This window comes from Ailuropoda melanoleuca, chromosome 9 (assembly GCF_002007445.2).
Source record: "Ailuropoda melanoleuca isolate Jingjing chromosome 9, ASM200744v2, whole genome shotgun sequence".
In the NCBI taxonomy this organism is placed as follows: Eukaryota; Metazoa; Chordata; class Mammalia; order Carnivora; family Ursidae; genus Ailuropoda; species Ailuropoda melanoleuca.
Window position 1 is genome coordinate 28,791,983 of NC_048226.1, and position 17,775 is coordinate 28,809,757.

The following is a 17,775-nucleotide window of genomic DNA, read 5'->3' on the forward strand; positions in this document are numbered from 1 at the left end:
TCCTCAGCTGGCTGTCAGCTAATCCCTGCAGAGGTGTTAACTGATAATTAAGATGTTAGCTGTAAACTTAACTTGTGTGATTCCCTGCCAGGAGTGTTCTGGTTTTAACAGGTTCCTCTTCAAAATGGGAAAACCTTCAAGACCCAGCCAAATGGCAGACAGGGAAGCAGAGTGGGGTGGGGGGTGTATTTTGTGCCTGGAGCCCTTCCAGCCTTCCTGGAAACCGCTCCCCTTTGCCTCTCCCTTCACCTGGGTGGACAGAACACAGGCGTGGTTGCAGAAAGCTGCCTCCCAGTCTCAGCTCCACCTCCTAAGAGTTGATGCCATTGGACATTTGATGAACGCTCACAGAGCCTCAGTTTCCTCATCTGCAAATGGGTATACAGAATACCACCCTTGCAGAACTGTGAGGGCACACAGGAGGCCCTCCATACTTGAGAGCTCCCATCCTCCTAACTTCCCTTTGCCTCTTCCCTCACTGAAGGCAAGCATGTCAGCTTCCCCTCCTGCTCCCCACACTCCACCCCCCATCAATGACCAAGCCTCCATTCTCTCCACTTCCCAAATGTCTCCTCAGGCACAGATCAGTGGGATTGAATGATGGCCATGGCGCTGCAGAGCAGGGAGGAAAGCTTACTCAGTGAAGTGTCAAAGCAACTGGCTGGTCACTTGGGGAAAAACACTTGGATCCCTACCTCAAACCACATACATAAAAACATTCCAGATGAACTACAGATTTAAATATTTTTAAATCTCATAAACAACTAGAAAACAATGTAAGACACCATTTTCAATACTTTGCAGTTGGGGAAGGCCAGAAACTGTAAAGGTCAAGAGTGGCCAACCTGACCACGGGACAGTTTTCAACATGTAAGGGGTTAAAAAAAGCTCTATAAACTTAAATGACAAAAACCTCCACAAAACTGTGAAAAAAGATTTGTAACATATGACAGATAAAGGGTTAAATCCCTTAACCTCTTATAAATCAATTTGTTCCTGCAAGTCAGTGAGATGCATTTCACACATCCGCCCCCCCCATCACTGAAACCAAGGTCGTCTGTGATCTCCTGCAGCTAATGCATGATCAATGTTCGCTCTGCATTTTACTCGACCTCATGCTTGAAGCATGTCTTGCCTTTGGCTTCCAGGACCTCATACCTGCCTGGTTCTCCTCCACCTCTCTGGTCACTCTTTCTTACTCACCTTTTTGGCTCCTCCTCAGCTCCCAAACTTCTAGCTGAAGGAGGCCCCAGGACCAAGTCTGGTGCCACTACCTTGATGCTCTCAACCAACCTCAAGGCTTGAAATACTCCTTTTATGCTGATAATCCCAGATTTGTGTCTCTAGTGCAGACCAATCCCCTGAACTCCAGCCTCACACATCCAGCTCTCAACTCCACCCTTCTTGGACATCTAGGGGCATGTCACACTTTGCATGTCCCCAGCCAGGGCCTGCTCACTGGTGTGCCCCCTGGGCAGTCACACAAGGCCCCTGAGTGTGGTTTCATGCTCTTGGTTTAATGCCCTACTGTTACCACTTTGCAATTCTTAATAATTTTTTTAAACAGAGGGCCACCCGTTTTCATTTTGCTCCAGGCCCCACACATTATGTGGCCAATCCTGTCCACAGGTGAGCCCCCCCTTCCCTACACCAAACTCACTCCTCCTTATTCTCTGTCCAATCTCTGTTGCTGGCAGCCCCAGCCCTCTAGCTACTTGGGCCCAAACCCTTGGAGGCACTGTTATGGACTGAATGTTTGTGCCCCTCAAAATTCATCAGCTGAAGCCCTAACTCCTAATGTGGTCCTGGGAGGTGGGGCCTTTGGGAGGTGATAGGATGAGATGAGGTCATGAGGGTGGGGCCTCTTGATGAGATTAGAGTCCTTCTAAGAAGAGGAAGAGACACCAGGGCTCTCTGCGGGTGAAGAAGTTAGAGGTCGTGGAAGCACAGGGTGAGATGGTGGCTGTGTGCAAGCCAAGCAGAGGGTCCTCGCAGAACTGAGTCTGCCAACACCTTGATCTTGGATGTCCCGGTCTCCAGAAGTGTGAGGATGTGTGTTGTTTAAACCACTCAAGCCTATGCTGTTTGGTTATGGCAGCCCGAGATGACTAAGGCAGTCATCCTTGGCTCCCTCTCTGTCTCACACACTCACTCCACCTCATCCAATCTGTCAGCAAGTCCTATTGGCTCTACCATTAGCACGCACCCAGAACCTACCCACTTCTCCCCACCGCCATCAAGCCCCCCTGCTCCAAGCCCCCACCGTCTCTTCCCTGGATCATTACAACAGCCTACTGACTGATCTCCCTGCTTCCCTGGCCCCCTTCACAGCAGCCAGGGGGCTCTGGTTAAAATGAAATTCAGATCACATCATGTCACTACTCAGAACCTTCCATGGCTCCCTGCTTCATCCTGAGTGAAAACCAAGTCTTCAGGGTGGCCCATGTGGCCCTGTGTGATTGTGATTTGCTCCTGAGCCCTCTCTGGCCATACCTCCCACTCTCTCTCACTCCCCATGTCCCAGCCACTCTGGCCTTCTCACTGAGCCCCAAGCAGACCCCGCCCGCTTGACACTAAGACTCCTGTGCACGTGCCTCACTCCCTCGCTTCCAGCCAGTGCTTACTGCAACACCATGTCCCAGTGAGGCCATCCTGACTACCAGATCCCAACACTTCTCATCCCCTGCCCTGCTTAATTTTTCCCTCCTTCACACTTACCACTCAACGCGCGCGCACACACACACACACACACACACACACACACGATTTTATTCATTGTTCCCTTTCTGTTGGCTAATTCTCCACTAGAGCCCAAGTTCCAGGGAGCAGGTCTTTGTGGTCAGTTTCGTTCACTGTTGGGTCCCTGACCAAAGCAGTGCCCCACACATCATAGGTGCTCAATAAATGCCTGCTGAATGCATGGACAGATGAACAGACAAATGAGCTGAGGACGTGACATCAACAGGCAATTCGCAAGCGAAGAAATGAAAATGACCAACAAACATATACAGATATGCTCAACCTCATTCGTCATCAAAGAAATGCAGAAGAAAAGCCATTGTACCTAACAGATCAGCAAAGATGTACGTGACTGCTGACACCCACGGCTGGCAAGGATGAGGGGATGCGGCCTCCTGCGCGTGGGAAGTCGACACAACCTTCTGGAGGCTGACCTGGCTGTACAGACCACACCTGGAAAGGTGTGTGCCCTCTGACCCAGCCGGTCCACTCTCAGAAACATTCCTGAAGGACCCGTAACACAAGTGCACACAGAGGTAGCAGTGGGGAGGTTCCCCGAGGGAGGTTTAGAAACAGCCACACATTCGCAACAATCTGAATGGCCACCGATAGGATTGACTACTGACACATAATTTAAAGACCCCCCCCCCAAAACAATGGGCATAAAAGGATAGGGAAGAACTCTGCAATGATCTATGCAGTATGTTAGGTGAAAGCTCGTGACAGAGCGCTGTAACTAGGAGGAGCCCATGTTTTTTGCTTTTAAAATATGTTTCTAAGTGTACAGAAAAAGAGTCTGGAGGGAGATATATTGAACTAGTTAGCAGTGTTTAGTTCTGGGGAGGAAGAGATTATGGGAAGTGTTCAAACTGCATGCTTTAAATACTTTTGGGTTATTAGATAGACAGGTAGAGGACATATAGAGAACATTACCTTACTGGTCAGAAAAAAATGACTCCACTTGCCATGAAAACACTTCCCCTGTGCCCCCAGTGTGGCAAGATGCAGAAATAGGACAGTCCAAGCCCTCCATTGTCTGCCCTGTCTTATCCCTGTTACCCCCTACCTACCCCCCGCACCCCAAGCACTCTGGGTTCCAAGCTCGTGAAACAATTTTCTATTCTTGGCTCTTTTCACAGTTTCAGGCCTGTCTCACAGCTCTGTTCATGGGCACAGAGGTCCATCCGGCCCCACCCCATGACCTCCTCAGCCCAGACTCTGCTGTCAGAGAGCCACACGGGGGAGGGCAGGGACCCTAAGAACACTCTCAACAGCCTCCAGTGGGAACCTCCAGGGCTCTGCCCCAGTGTTGGCCTTTGGGACCTGGGAGATAAGGAGATGTCCACTGATTGTGACCTGAGCAGGCCTACCCCCCGCCCCCAGCTCCAGGACATCCATCATAGGGACTAGAGGCAGCTGATCTAAGGGCGCCAAGGTGGGCCCAGCAGGGAGGACTTGTCAGGAGAAGAGGGGGACTAGGGATTCAGACTTAGCAAAAATTGTATATCCAAGGCGGTATTGGAGATATACTTATGCTAAAAAATGATTTGTTATCTGTCTGAAGCTCTAATTTAACTGGACATCCTGTAAATTTTTCTGGCAAGCCTAGCCCACAATCCCACCTTTGGGGCACTTGGCCCTAAGCAGAAAGCCTCTACCTGGGTGCCCAGGAGCAGCAGAGAAACGCCGAATGGATTTAAAGTGAGCTGGGCTGCTCCTGGCGCCCGGAGGAGCACGTCTGCTCTGGGGGAGGCCTGCAGAGAGCAGGGGCCTTCCAGAGTAAGAGCCGTCCCTTATGGAAGCACACACATAAGGCTGTGCAGCGACTCTGGCAGAGAAAAGCCAGAGTGACACCAAAGGGAGCCCCAGAGTTGCAGAAGCTACCACAGCCCAAGTACATAGCAAGTGTGCGCAGGGAAAGGGTGCTGAACAGACCGCAGATAGTGAGCATGTCAGAGAACAACTGGGCTGGCAGAATTATATGTCCTTGGGCCTCTCGGTGCCCCCAGATCCCCCCAGGGGGCCCCGCTGTGGCCAGAGCCTTCAAACCCCACCTATGTCCCACACCATCGTCCCTGGCAGGGGCTCATTCACGGAGGCCCAACCTCCTCCTGGCTCCCAGATCCCTCCCACCCAAAGCAGAGGCAAGAGGCAGTGGGAGCCCCCTTGCTCTTCCCCTACCTGGGTCAGATGGCGCCGGGAGGCAAACAGATCAGCCTCTGGGGGCCCGGGGAGCAGCTGCCTGTCAGTCGTGGTCCCAGCATGCACTGCAGTGGAAGAGCAGGAAGGTTAGAGCAACTAAGATGGGCTTCTGCTATTCAACCCAGGATGTCTGGCTTCTACCTCCCCACCACCCACAGCACCCCCTGCAAGGTCCCGGAAGGAACCCCCCACCATCCATGCCAGTCCCCTGGCCCAGCCTGCGGGTTTCTGACTGGCTGACCACTCCTCCCTGTGAAGGCTCCCTGACCCCTCTCCTCATTTTCAGGGCACCCCTCCATCACGTGGTCCTCCTCCTACACGTGGTCACAAGCTGCTTTTTCCCATCCTCCCCTCCTCTCTCTGCCTGGGCTGCCTGACCCACATGAGAGTTTCCATCACCCTCTATATACGCACCCCAGTGGTGTCCCCCCCCCCCCCCCCCCCCGCCTCCTCACTCAGCACCAGCCACACTGGCCCCCTGCTGCTCCCTCTGCCCAGCCCCCACCTCCTCTTGATCCTCACAGGCCTGGCTCCTTCTCCTGATCCAGGTTCAGCTCAAGGCACCTCAGAAAGCCCTCCTTGACCTCCGTGTGCAGGAGGCCCTCCCTACCCATGTCACACAACCCTGATTGACTGATCTGTCATTCAGGTTTCCCTGTCTCAACAATCTCACAGACAGCTTTTTTTCCAGGCAGGTTAACTGAGCTATAATTTACCTAGAGTAAAATTCACCCTTTCTAGTGCACAGTTCTAGGAGTTTTGACAGTTGCACACAGCCGTGTAACCACTACCACAATCAAGACCGAGAGCAATTCTATCAAAAATCTCCACGTGCTGTCCCTTTGTAGCCAACTCCCCGCCAACCCCAGCCCCTAAGAACCACTGATCTATTTTCTGTCTCTATAGTTTTGCCTTTTCCAGAATGTCAGACAAATGAAATCATCTACATGTAGCCTTTTGAGTCTGGTTTTATTCATTTAGCATATAATGCATTTGCGATTTACCTTCATTGTTTCTTTGTTGTTCCCAGTTTCATTCTTTCTTTAATGCTGAGTAGTATTCAATTGTTCATCTATTTACTAGCTGAAGGACATTTGGGCTGTTTCCAGGTTGTGGCGACTAAGAATAAAGCCACTATCAATAATCACACACAGGTTTTTACGTGAACGTAAGCTGTTACTTCTCTTGGGTAAATACCTAGCGGTAGGATTGCTGGGTTATATGGTAAACATATTTTTAACTTTATAAGAAACTGCCAAAAGTGGTTTGTGGTTTTTTTGTTTGTTTTTGTTTGTTTGCTTTTTGCCAAACTGTTTTCTAAAGTGGCTGCACCATTTTGCATTCCCACCAGCAACACACAAGAGTTCCAACTGCTCTGTATGCTCACCTGGACTTGGTATTGCCAATTTTGTAGATGTCAGTGTAATCAACATGCAGTGGTGGCTCCCTGGTTTTAATTTTTCGTGTACCTGATTTATTGTTTTCGTACTATCTCTATTTGAAATTATCATCATAATTTAATTATTTATCTGTTTATTTTCCATATCCCCAATCATATGTGAAAGCAGAGACCTTGACATCTACTCCCCCAACGCCTAGCACGGTATCTGGTACTGGATGATGGTGGTGATGATGATGGTGTTGATGGTGATGGTGATGATGGTGATGATGGTGGTGGCAGCTGCAGTGGTGATAATTAACATTTATAGAGTACTTATCATGTGCCCAGCACTGTTCTGAGTACTTCATAAATACTAACTCATTTAATGTTCACACATTCCCTGAGAGAGATAGATACATCAATATCCCCATTTTAAGAGGAGAAAGCTGAAGCAGAGGGAAGTACCTAGCCCAAGGTCACATCGCTGATAAGGGGCCAAGCCAAACTTCAATCCTAGGTGTTCTGGAATCAGACCCCAGAGTTGTAATCAGTAGGTCCCATGGCCCACAGCAGCCACATTGGCTGAAGGAATGAAAGCCTGGAAGAAAGGCAGTATCTTCCCGCTCTCTCTCACGATGAGGGTATGCTCTTGGGCTTGGGCTCACACCCAATGTGAGACTGTTTGTGTCCCCTCTGCCCCGAAATTCATATGTTGAAACCGAAGCCCAAAGTAATGGTATTTGGAGGTGAGGCTTTGGGGGAGGGTATTAGGTCATAAAGGTCTCATGAGTCTCATGAATGGGATTAACACCCTTACAAAAGAGGCCCCAGAGAGATCCCTCATCCATCGTGCCATATGAGGGCATGATGAAAAGATGGCAGTCTGTGAACCACTAGTGAGCCCTCACTACACACCAAATCTGCCAGCACCTTGATCTTGGACTTCTCAGCCTCCAGAACTGTGAGAAATAAACTTCTGTTGTTTATCAGCCACCCAGTCTGTGGCATTTTGTTAGAGCAGCCCAAATGGACTAAGACACAGGGGCTTCTGGATGTCTCCTCTTGGATTTTCTCCCTCCAAAACTGAACTCATCCTCACTCTCATTCCTGCTTCTCCTCTTGAGAAATTCATTTTTGGGGATGGTATTGGTACTGGAAGCAGTCAGTGGAGTCGGCAGGGAGAGGCTGAGTCAAACCCAAGCCTGGTGGGTGGAGGCCCTGGACCTGGGCCTGCCACAGGGCTCAATTATCTGTAGAGACTCTTCCTCAAAGCTTCTCCCATCAGGCCCTCCCAGACACTGTGAGCTTCCCCAACCTCAGCCGCCACAAGCAGAGACAATGAACAGCAAGTCATGGCCTTGGCTCTTCTGAAACCCTGGCTGTGAGAGTAGTCCCATAACACCCCTTGTACAGAGGATTTTACTGGTCGCTGAATGTCTGGGTGCATTTCGTCCATGCCCTCCCCATCCCAGCACAATGTCTCCTTTCCTAAGCCCCCTTACAGTTACTTGAGGCTATATGAGAAGTTATGGCCAATGGACTGTGAACAAAGTGATGTGTGTTATCACTGGTCCAAGGCATTTAACAGCAGAGTGTGACTCTACCATTTCCTCTTCTTTGCCACAGTGACTGAAGGAGACCACGTGTTCCAGATGGGGCAGCTACAAGATGGTGGAGCTTCTGTGAGCCTGGGTCCCTGCATGACTGTATGGACCCGAGTCCACCACCCTCCCTACTTCTGACATTGGACACATAAGGTGAGGTCATACTGTAAATAAAGGAAGAAAGCATACGGGAATCTTCATTGTAGTAAATCACCAAGAGTTCCCAGAGAACCTGTTAGTGCAGCACAACCCTGCCTGCCTACTGCATCCCCATTGGCCACTGGGGCCCATGACCTGGCCGTATTTGGTTTGAGAGCATGTTTGGATGACTTTCTGAGTGAGAGAACCAAGCTCCATTTGGGAGCCCTTAAATACCTAGGATTTCAGTGGGAGACAAAATATATCAATCCCCATTTCAAGGGTTCCCTATACACAAGGAAAAGGGGGAAGTTTCAGGCTCTGTAGCAGGATCCATCGGCAGGACAATTCCCACCTGGAGAAGGGAGGCGTGAGTAGAGGCAAGTGGTAGCATCTCCATGACAGCTGTGGCCTTGGCCTACGTTCAAGGGCTTGAAATTGACTTTGGAACAAAGGCCGGGGCATCCTCAGAGCTTTACCCATGGCTCAGGTCTGGGATCAGCTTTAGAAAGGCCCCGGGGCCCCCTACTTGTCTGCCCTGGATTGACAACTGGGAGGTGGGGGGCTCCAACAGGGCCTCGGAGCCACAAATGAGAGCAAACTGTAAGCTGAATTATACATTCATATTTTGAACTTATTGGCACTTTACTTTGGCAATTATCACCTTAAATGTCGTGCGCTCCTGTGGGACAACACAGGGAACAGGGAGAAGCGGCAGCCCCTCAAGATAACAGCAGGCTCTGGCAGGCGACCAGAGGGGAAAGCCCCTAATGTCCATAAATGCCCCTGTGATTCCTCATTTTTTCCAAGAATTAAGATTTGGCTGTAGTGGATTATACCACCTCCCCTCCACCCCCTTCTGCAAAAAAAACTGGGTACCACACAGCTTCCCTGAGGCTGTTAGAAAGACTTCTATTGTACGGGCAAACTTGGGAAGTTCCTCGTGTACGAGGGCTGATGCTGGTTTCAGTCCCTGTCCACGTGCACCCTAAGGGTCGGCTGGCTTTGAACCATGGCCAGGTTAGCTGGAAGTTAGAGCGCGGCGCAGCACCCTGCAGAGGTACCGGGGTGTACTGGGGGAGGGGGCTGGGTTGAGGTGGGGGGAGATGTTGAAGACACCCCTGGGACAAAGCCAGGCTTGGTGGAACCCTGGGGACCGGTGGACCAGACTTCCCAAAGCAGTCACAGAGAATCCTCTCTCAGAGTTGGGGTGGGGGGTCTGCTGTGTCCTCAGGGGTAACTGTCCCCTGGGAAGCACTGAGGCAAGTTCTGCCAACCTTTGGGTTAAAAATAAACAGGTGTGACTGATAACCGTGCAACTGAAAACAAAGTCCTACAAGCAACAGGCAGTAACCACTCCATTCTTTACCACCAGGATTTATTTACCTGGGAGTTTATTTTGATGGTGAGAAATCTATGATGCTGAGTTTGGTGAGTTCGGTGAGAAATGTTGAACTGGCTGCAGACCTGAAGTTTTAACCAGTTTGAACCCCTTGCACTGACCCTCACGGCCACGGGAGTTGCTTAGATATGCTCGTGGGAAGAAACTGTGCTCGCAAGCCGCTGTGCTTTCTGCTCTTGTATCCCGTGCGCGAGCTTCCCGGCCCGCGACACTGACAGAGACTCATGCCACGGTCAGGGGTCCAGGGGTGGCTGTGGCCAGAGGGGAGAGCCGGCTGGGCTGGGGTCAGTGCAGAACCCGCGCTCGGAAGTACACCTGCCATCCCCACTCGGGGAGGAGGGAGTTTTAGACCTGGCTGTTATGGTCTGGTTCTCAGAGACCGGATAACGCTGGGACGAATGCCTGCGCCTGCAGAAAATGCCTGACTAGAATTGCCGGGGGAGGATTCCCAGAGTGCAACATGAATCGTTCTCCCCTGAATGGTTTTTGCTGATGGACTGGGCTTTAATTCACTGTCTGCCCAGGGCTTGGGGGCTGAAAACAGGACAGAAGTTCAAAGGCAAGTGTTAGAAGATGCTCCTGGGGGGAATTGAGGAAAAGCTGACCCAGGGGTGAGGTGACAGGTGGAGGGAAGATGGAGGGGGAGGAGAAGGGAAAGAGGCATAGACACAGGTGAAGGTGAACGCCTTGCCATCATCGTCGTCAGACTCATCACAGAGTGTCAAGGACCCCTTGTGGGCTAAGCATGTCCTAGGCGCTAACACATTTAATCTCCACCAACACCCTGAGAGCTGGGTATTGTGATTGTCTACATTTTCAGAATGGGGAAACTGAGGCACAGAGAGGTGAAGTAACTTGCCTTGTAAGGAATGGAACTGCATGTCCAACCCAGGCAGTCTGGTTCCCGCACTTGTCCTAAGAGTCCCTGATGAAACTGGGGTGGTCAGGTTAGAAGTGAGTGAAAGGCTCCTCAATGCTGTTGGTGGGAATTCCGTCTGGGTGAGTCAGAACGAAGTTGTTGAAAAAATCCCCTTTCTGTCACTTACTGCTGTGTCACCTTGAGCAAGTTACTTAACCTCTCTGAGTCTGGTTCCTTGTCCGTAAGACATACTTCACATGGTAGTCGAGATGACAGAGGGCGCGTGCGTGGTGCTGCGTACGGTACCTGGCACTCCACACCCCCTCCGTGCAGCCACAGTACAGACGGCCCATCTCCAGAACTGGAAGCATGTACGTGTGTGCACACCCGTATTCATCTGTGCCGCGTCCCTGCTCAGTGATCACTCACGTGCACCTGCATGCATTTCCCTCCCTAATCCTGTCCCCAACTCAGGTGGTGGTGGCACCAGCCACACAGTCCCCCAGCCACACACCCAGGCATTGCTCCAAAGTCAGAGCTCTCTCTCCCTCTCTCATCCTCACATCCTATCACCGTGGGCAGCCGATCCTTGAATATTTCCCAAACTCACCTTCTCCCTCATTTTACCCTCCCCCCACCCTCTCCCCTTCCTCCCCAGCACAAAGGTCTCAGCTGCCTCCTATCCTCAGGCTTGGCTTGCTGTCCCCCTCTGCCCACCCTCCACACAGTGGCAATCAGAGCGACCTTTCCCAGTCCCCAATCTGACCTCCACTTAAAACCCTTCCAGGAAGACTGGCCAAGCAGGATGTGAAACTCAGAAGCTCTGAGGAGAAGTCTGACAGATTTGACTAAATGAAGATATAAAGCGTCTATATGGCCAAAGAGACCATAAACCAAGTTAAAAAGACAAACAGCAGACTAGGGAGAATATTTCCAACACACACAACAGACAAAAAGTTTGAAAATTCCTAATATACTAAAAGCTCCTTTATATTAATAAGAAAAAGGGGGAAAAAAAGAAAAAGAAAGAAAGAAAGAAAAATGGGCAAAGGATATGAACAGTCAAGTCACAGGAGGAAATACAAATGGTCCACAACCACATGAGATGCTCAGCCTCGCTGCGGAGAAGCCAAGTGAGTGTGGAAACCACAGCAAGACGCTTTCCCGGATGAGCACAAATTAAAGAGCTTGATAACGTCCAGTGCAGAGGACGGCGTGGGGAAATGGGCAGTCACCAATACCAAGGGCAGGAGCGTAAACTGGCCAATCTTTTGGAAGAGCACTCTGGCAGTACCTATCAAAATGTAATAAACGCACCCTTCAGCCGGGCAATTCCACATCTAGAAATCTATCCTACACAAATGCTTACACATGTCAGCAAGATATATATACAAGGATGGTCACTGAAGCATCACTTGCAAGAGTGAAAGATTGGAGACAATCTAAGTATCCATCAACCCAGGACTAGTTACATAAATTACACTCTGGCCAAACAAGGGAATATTAGGCAACCATTAAAAAGGACACCACTGACCTGTGTGCCGTGACACTGACAGATGCCCACAACACATCGGACAGTGAAAAAGGGAAGTTGTAGAGTAATGTGCATAATATGACTCTATTTCTTTTTTTATAAAGTAATACACAGGGGCGCCTGGCTGCCTCAGTCAGTAGAGCACGTGACTCTTTTTTTTTTTTTAAAGATTTTATTTATTTATTTGTCAGAAAGAGAGAGAGGAAGAGCCCAAGCAGGGGGAGCAGAAGGCAGAGGGAGAAGCAGGCTCCCCATTGAGCAAGGAACCCGATGTGGAACTTGATCCCAGGACCCCGGGATCACGACCTGAGCAGAAGGCAGATGCCCAACCGACTGAGCCATCCAGGCATCCCTGCATGTGACGCTTGATCTTAGGGTTGTGAGTTTGAGCCCCACGTTGGGTATAGAGATTACTTAAAAATAGACTCTTAAAAAAAAAGTAATATACAGCAAATATGTTTGTAAGGCACAGAAGAAAGTCTGGAAGGCAGTACACCAGACCAACAAGGGTGAGACCTTGGCAGAAGAAGATTTAAGGGCAAAGAAGGAACTTCCATACTTAACAGGACACACTTCTACTGTTTCAATGTTTTTGCCTGAGCAGATATTAAAAAAGAAAAAAAATACCTCATTCCATGACCACTCACAGGCTGCAGGGCAAACTCCTCAGCATGGCACCCAAGGTCCCTCAGGACACAGCCCTTATGTGCCACCAGCCTGGGATCTCCCCTTGACCCGTTCTGAAGTCTAGACACAGCTGGATCCCTCACATGTCCCCCAAACTGCTTCTGGATCTTTGTCTGTGTGGTTTCTTCTCCTGGGCACAGCCTCTGGGCATCATCTTTCAAGTTGCTGTTCATGTGTCACCACCTTCTGGAAACTCTCCCTCAACACTCTGCCTTCAGGCCCCCTCCATGGCCATGGTGATGACCAATGGTCAGGGAGCCCCACTGTGTGTCTGTGTCAGGGCTGCGCTGTGTGCTTTCCCCTGTGTTGACTGCTCTGATCCCCAGAGCAACCCTAGGTAGGTTTGTAATCACCTCATTGAAAAGATGAGGAAACTGAGGCACAGAGGGATTCCATGACTGGCTCAGTCACACTGCTGGTCATCAGCAGAGCCAATGAGTAGAGGAGGGGAGAGAGCCCATGAAGCCCTCCACCAGCACTGGACTTGCCTTGTTCTTGCCCCCCACAACCTGGGACCAGGGAGGTCCACTGGGGCCACCAGCCAGCCCCCCATCCTCACCAGCCAGGGCTCTAGTGAACATCTGGCTGGCTGTGGGGCTGGTCTCCTCAGGGGCTGGGACCAGTGCCGTGAAGGCCTAGCAGGCCAGGACTGCTGAGAAAAGGGTTGAGTTTGTAAAGCTGTGACCCCTTCCAAGGCAAGGCCCCCACTACCGCCCATGCACCTACTGTGTGCCAGGCCCTGGAGGGACCTGGCCTGGGAAGCTGGGGCTCTGCCTTCCACACAGTTGCCAGGTCAGACACAGGAAAGCCAGGAGCCTCGGGCGGGGTGGGGGCAGGAAAGAGCTGTAGGACAGTGCTCAGCAAGGGTGGGGGTGATTTCTGATTGCAGTGACAGCAGACAGGGTGTCTCCATGAAGGAAGCGGCATTTGGGCCCAGCCTAGAAAGATGAAGGGGGTTTGGGCAGATGGAGTTGGGGAGAGGAACTCCAGGGGCCTAGAACAGCTTGAACAAGGGCCTGGAGGTGGGGAAGCGTGGGGAGGGCTGGGGAAGAGTCACTGGTTCTGGCTGGAGGACTCAGCAGTGGATGGGGAGGGAGGTGTGGAGGGGAGGCTTAGAGAGAGAGGGAGGGAGGGGGAGCTGCCCAGAGGCAAGGACGGGGTAATGTGGAGGGGTGGCTTGGCCTAGGATTTGAGCTTGTCAGGCAAGCTTCACCTGTGCACTTAGCAGTGTGACTGCGGCCTAGTTCCTGACCTTGCTTTTTTCTCTCACCTGTGTAAGTACCTTCCCGGACTGTTGGGAGGACTCAGTGAGACAGTGGTTAGGGAGGGGGAGCACGGTGTCTGAGGACAGAGGGCTGGCTCCTGGGGCCATCTGCCCGTGTAGTATGAACTTGAGTGCGCACATGGCCACAGAAAGTATCCAAGTGCCATCCTCTGTTTACATTCAAGATAATGTGATTTCACACCCGTGAACCTTACAGACAGACAAGAGGCAGAGCCGCACGATCTTGGCAGGTCCCCGCCTCAATTTCCCCATGTGAGTGGTGGGCCGAGGGCTGGGTGGTTTCTCTAGGCCTGGTTTTTCAGAAAGTAAAGAAGGGAAATGGGGAAGAGGAGGAATCTGGAGGAATCTAGGATAATCAGGAGAGGGGACGAGCAGGGATGAAGAAGGGAGAAGACCCTCCTTCCTGGGGCTCATCCCCTGCCCAGCCCGAACCCTCGGCTTCCCTCACTCCTCTCACCCCCTATGCCAGTCTGAGTGGCCCAGGCCCCCCAGCCAGGTGGGAGCGTAAGGGTCAGAAGGCGACTCCTGCCCCCCCCGCCCCACCCGGGGCAAGTTCCTTCCCTGGCAGATACACAGACACAGCAGTGCGCAGGCCTGAAGGCCTGCATGCTCTGGGAACTCACCGCGCTGGGCTAGCGCGGGCTGAGCAGCACTGGGCCTGACCCTGCGCACCTGTTTCCTCTTGGATGAAATCAGTAAAAATGCTTTCCTTGGAAGGTAACATTATCAGCCCAGGGCCCCATACCCCATCAACCCTCCCCACACACGAGTCCCTTGGCTCACCAGGAGCTTCGGGTGGCCTGGGGGAGTCCGGGTCAGTTCTTGCAGGGAGAATGGCTCACCCGAGGCCCCCACACCTGCCGCGGCACCATTCTCCTCACTCTGACAGACCAGTGTCAGCCTCCCCACTGGGCCCCGCCTCCAGCACCACCCCCTCCCACCTGCCTTCTGAGAAAGCTCTCAATGCCGATCCAGGCCCTCAGCCCTCTGGGCCTTCCCAACCCCAGCTCTGATCACTGAGTGCCTGCTTGCTTGTCACCTCCCCCGCCAGCCCTGTGGGCAGGGACCATGTCTGACCCATCTTGGCCATTCCAGAGACTAGTGTGGGGCCTGGCACAGGAATCCTGCCCACAGGCAAGAAAGCAGGCAGTGAGGATGGACAAACAGGGCCTTTTGCTCTTCCCACCCCAGCACCATTACTCTGTTCACATATCCATGACAATGCTGGGCTAAGTGTGGGGCTGGGGTCAGGGCTCCATCTGGGACTGGGATCAAGGCTCAGTCTGTCCCGGATCAAGGCTCAGTCTGTCCCGGATCAAGGCTCAGTGTGGGGGTACGGTCAGGGCTCACTGAAGGAAGTTTTCTGTCTCCCCACCATGAAGGGCTCAGAACTCTCCCCAGCCTTACCCACTGCTTGAAAACAACATATTCTGCCCGTCAGGTGCTGGGGCCTGTCTTCTGGGTCCTCGTTATGCCCACCGTCTACCCTGGCACAGCCCATCCTATGCTCCACCCCACAGAGCTATGCTGGGATTCCCATATTCCCTTTACCCCAGCCCCCACCTGACCCGAGCAGAAGTGGCCCAAGGCAGCAAGAACTTCCTTGCGTTTCTGACTGGCCTTCAGAATCACAGCAAGGATGGTCGTCCTTCTGGCACGGATGCATTCCCAGGTCAAGAAGAAGTGGTTTGCAGGTTACCTCAGCTTTCTTGATTATCCACCCCCCTGCCCTCACTCCATCAGCCCAGATAGAGCCAACAGAGGTAAACGCGGCTCTGGCTGCACACGCAGGTGAGTATGTCCACCAGCCCACGCCGTATGTGATACCCAAAATGCCCCGCCGCCCACGGCGCCTGAAATCCCTCCTCTGTGCTCCTTGCTTTCAGCCACCCTTGTCAAACCCCTCTCTGAAACCTCCATTCTGGGTCAGTTTTCAGCTGTCTGAGTGCAGGGACTGTTGGGTCCCTCAGCCCTGGGTGACTCAGGCCTAGCCGAGTCCAGGCACTCGCAGAGCTCAGAAATGGGAACTGCATCAGAGCTGCCTCCATGGGCAGCAGAGCTAGCCTTCCTTCCAAGAATGGGGGCTGCAGCCACCCTGCCACCCCCGCCCACGCGGCCAAGCTCCCCACCGTCTCTGTCTGCTACTCTCAAGCAGAGGGTCAAGTTGGTTTGCTGGCAAGACACATGGTTCTCATTTTAATTAATTAAAGAAAAATCTAATCACTGCATTAAACTTCTCATTACTCCACTTGAATACCCGTTAAGTAAATTTAATTACCAGAGGATTGGGTTTCCCAGCCTCTTTCATTAGCTTCTGATAAGATGAAAAGGGGGGAGCGAGAAGGGTGGGAAGGAGAACAATGTCATTCCCGACCCACGGAGGGCAGGGTGGGCACTGTACCAGGGCTGCCATGGTCAAGCTTGGGTGTCTCCCCAGGGACAGGCTCAGCCCGGGGCCTGGGGAGAGACTCTCCCACCCCAGCTGCCCTTAGGAAGGGGAAAGCCTAGCACTTGGCTGAATGCTTTAACCAAGGCCAATCATGGTTATTTATAATTTATACCCCACCACCTTCTAAGAGAGTTTGAGGCTGCTGAAAACAGCACGAGCTGAAAAATAAGAAAAGAAATCAGAAGAAGGAAAAAAATGAGAGAGAAACCAGAGGTAAGGCCACTGAACAACTGTATGCCAGCATCCTGAGCATTTATTAGACATGGGCCACAAACCAGCTATGAGCTTCCTAGCAGCCAAGGCAAAGAGAGCAACATAAATCGGCACTGCTGCTGGAACCCACAGAGTATTCGTGAGGGAGTGCACACTGGACCTTGGCCTTTCCATCAGTAAAAAAAGAGTGGGGCTGGAGGAAGGACTAAAGGAGAGAAACATTGGCTGGGGCAGTGAGCAGAGGCTTCCTGGAGAGGGAGGGACCCACACAGGCCCTGAAAGAGAGGATGGGGTAGAGAGCAAGAAAGGGAACCACATGGCTGAGGTTGAAGGGAAAAACAAACAACAGAGGAGAAGAGGCAGGGTGCAGAGGGAGGACGAGGAGGCCTGGGGTGGAAAAAACTTCTCGAAAGGAGGGGATGAAGGTCCACCCCATCACAGACCCCAGGTCAGGCATCCCAGCTCCCCAGTGTGGAAGGGACTGGCCCTGCTAGCTGGGGCAGAAGGAGCCAAAGCCAGAGCAGGCAACAGGACAGGGGTCTCCAGGACTGGCCAGGTCAGGGACACAGGTCCTACCTTCTTGTACTAGATGGTTCCTGGCCAGAGCCCCTCCCCCAGCCGCTGGGAGTGTGGGCTGCTTCAGCTCACAGCACCCCCTTCTCCAGAGAAGTGCCCTCTGCCAGTGGGCACACATGGCCCACAGTCAGCGACTGATTGATACAGGGTTACAAAAGCCTGGCCACCTTGTCTGGACGGCAATTCTATGGTGTGAACTCTACTCCAGGGTGCGCGGCACCAGCCCAAGGCTAGACTTTCCCTGAGACCATGACCTCACTCATTCCCGGGCTCTCATTCCTGCCCCAGTTTCTTCTCTTCCTCCCTTCTCCCAAGAGCCCACCCTCAATAAGTCTCATGTTCACAAATCCTTGTCTCAGACTTTGCTTCTAGGGATCCTGACTGACAATCCTCACTCTGCAGCTCCTTCCAAGTTTGAAAAAAACAGGATGTTCCAAACTCCCAAGGAGGGAAATGGAGGGGGAAGAGAACAAGGGTTTACGGAGTACCTGCTAGTCACCCACGCTTCCCACACATCATTTCAAGTAGCTCTCAAAGCACCCCTGTCTGGGGTTCATCATCAGAGAAGGAAACTGAGGCTCAGAGAGGCATAGGGATTTGCCCCAGGACATACAGCATGTCTGCATCTATCTGGGACTGGCTTCAAGCTGTCCAAGCTGGACAGACTCCACTGTTCATTTGTCACTTGCCTCCCTCAGTTGGGGGT

General features: G+C 52.1%; 1 protein-coding gene across 3 annotated transcripts in view; it reads right to left on the reverse strand.

The window, feature by feature from the left end:
- The window catches only part of LINGO1 (leucine rich repeat and Ig domain containing 1), a 195,226-nt gene that overhangs the window by 59,578 nt on the left and 117,873 nt on the right, over positions 1 to 17,775 (reverse strand). The window contains exon 4 of one of the 3 annotated variants that reach the window (XM_019805840.2): positions 4,921 to 5,006. The exons of 1 other annotated variant lie outside the window; for it this stretch is intronic. The gene's annotated coding sequence lies outside the window, so the exon portion shown is untranslated. Of the gene's footprint in view, positions 1 to 4,920; positions 5,007 to 17,775 lie in introns of those variants that run through there. One more of the 3 variants, XM_034668008.1, reaches the window with a different exon arrangement.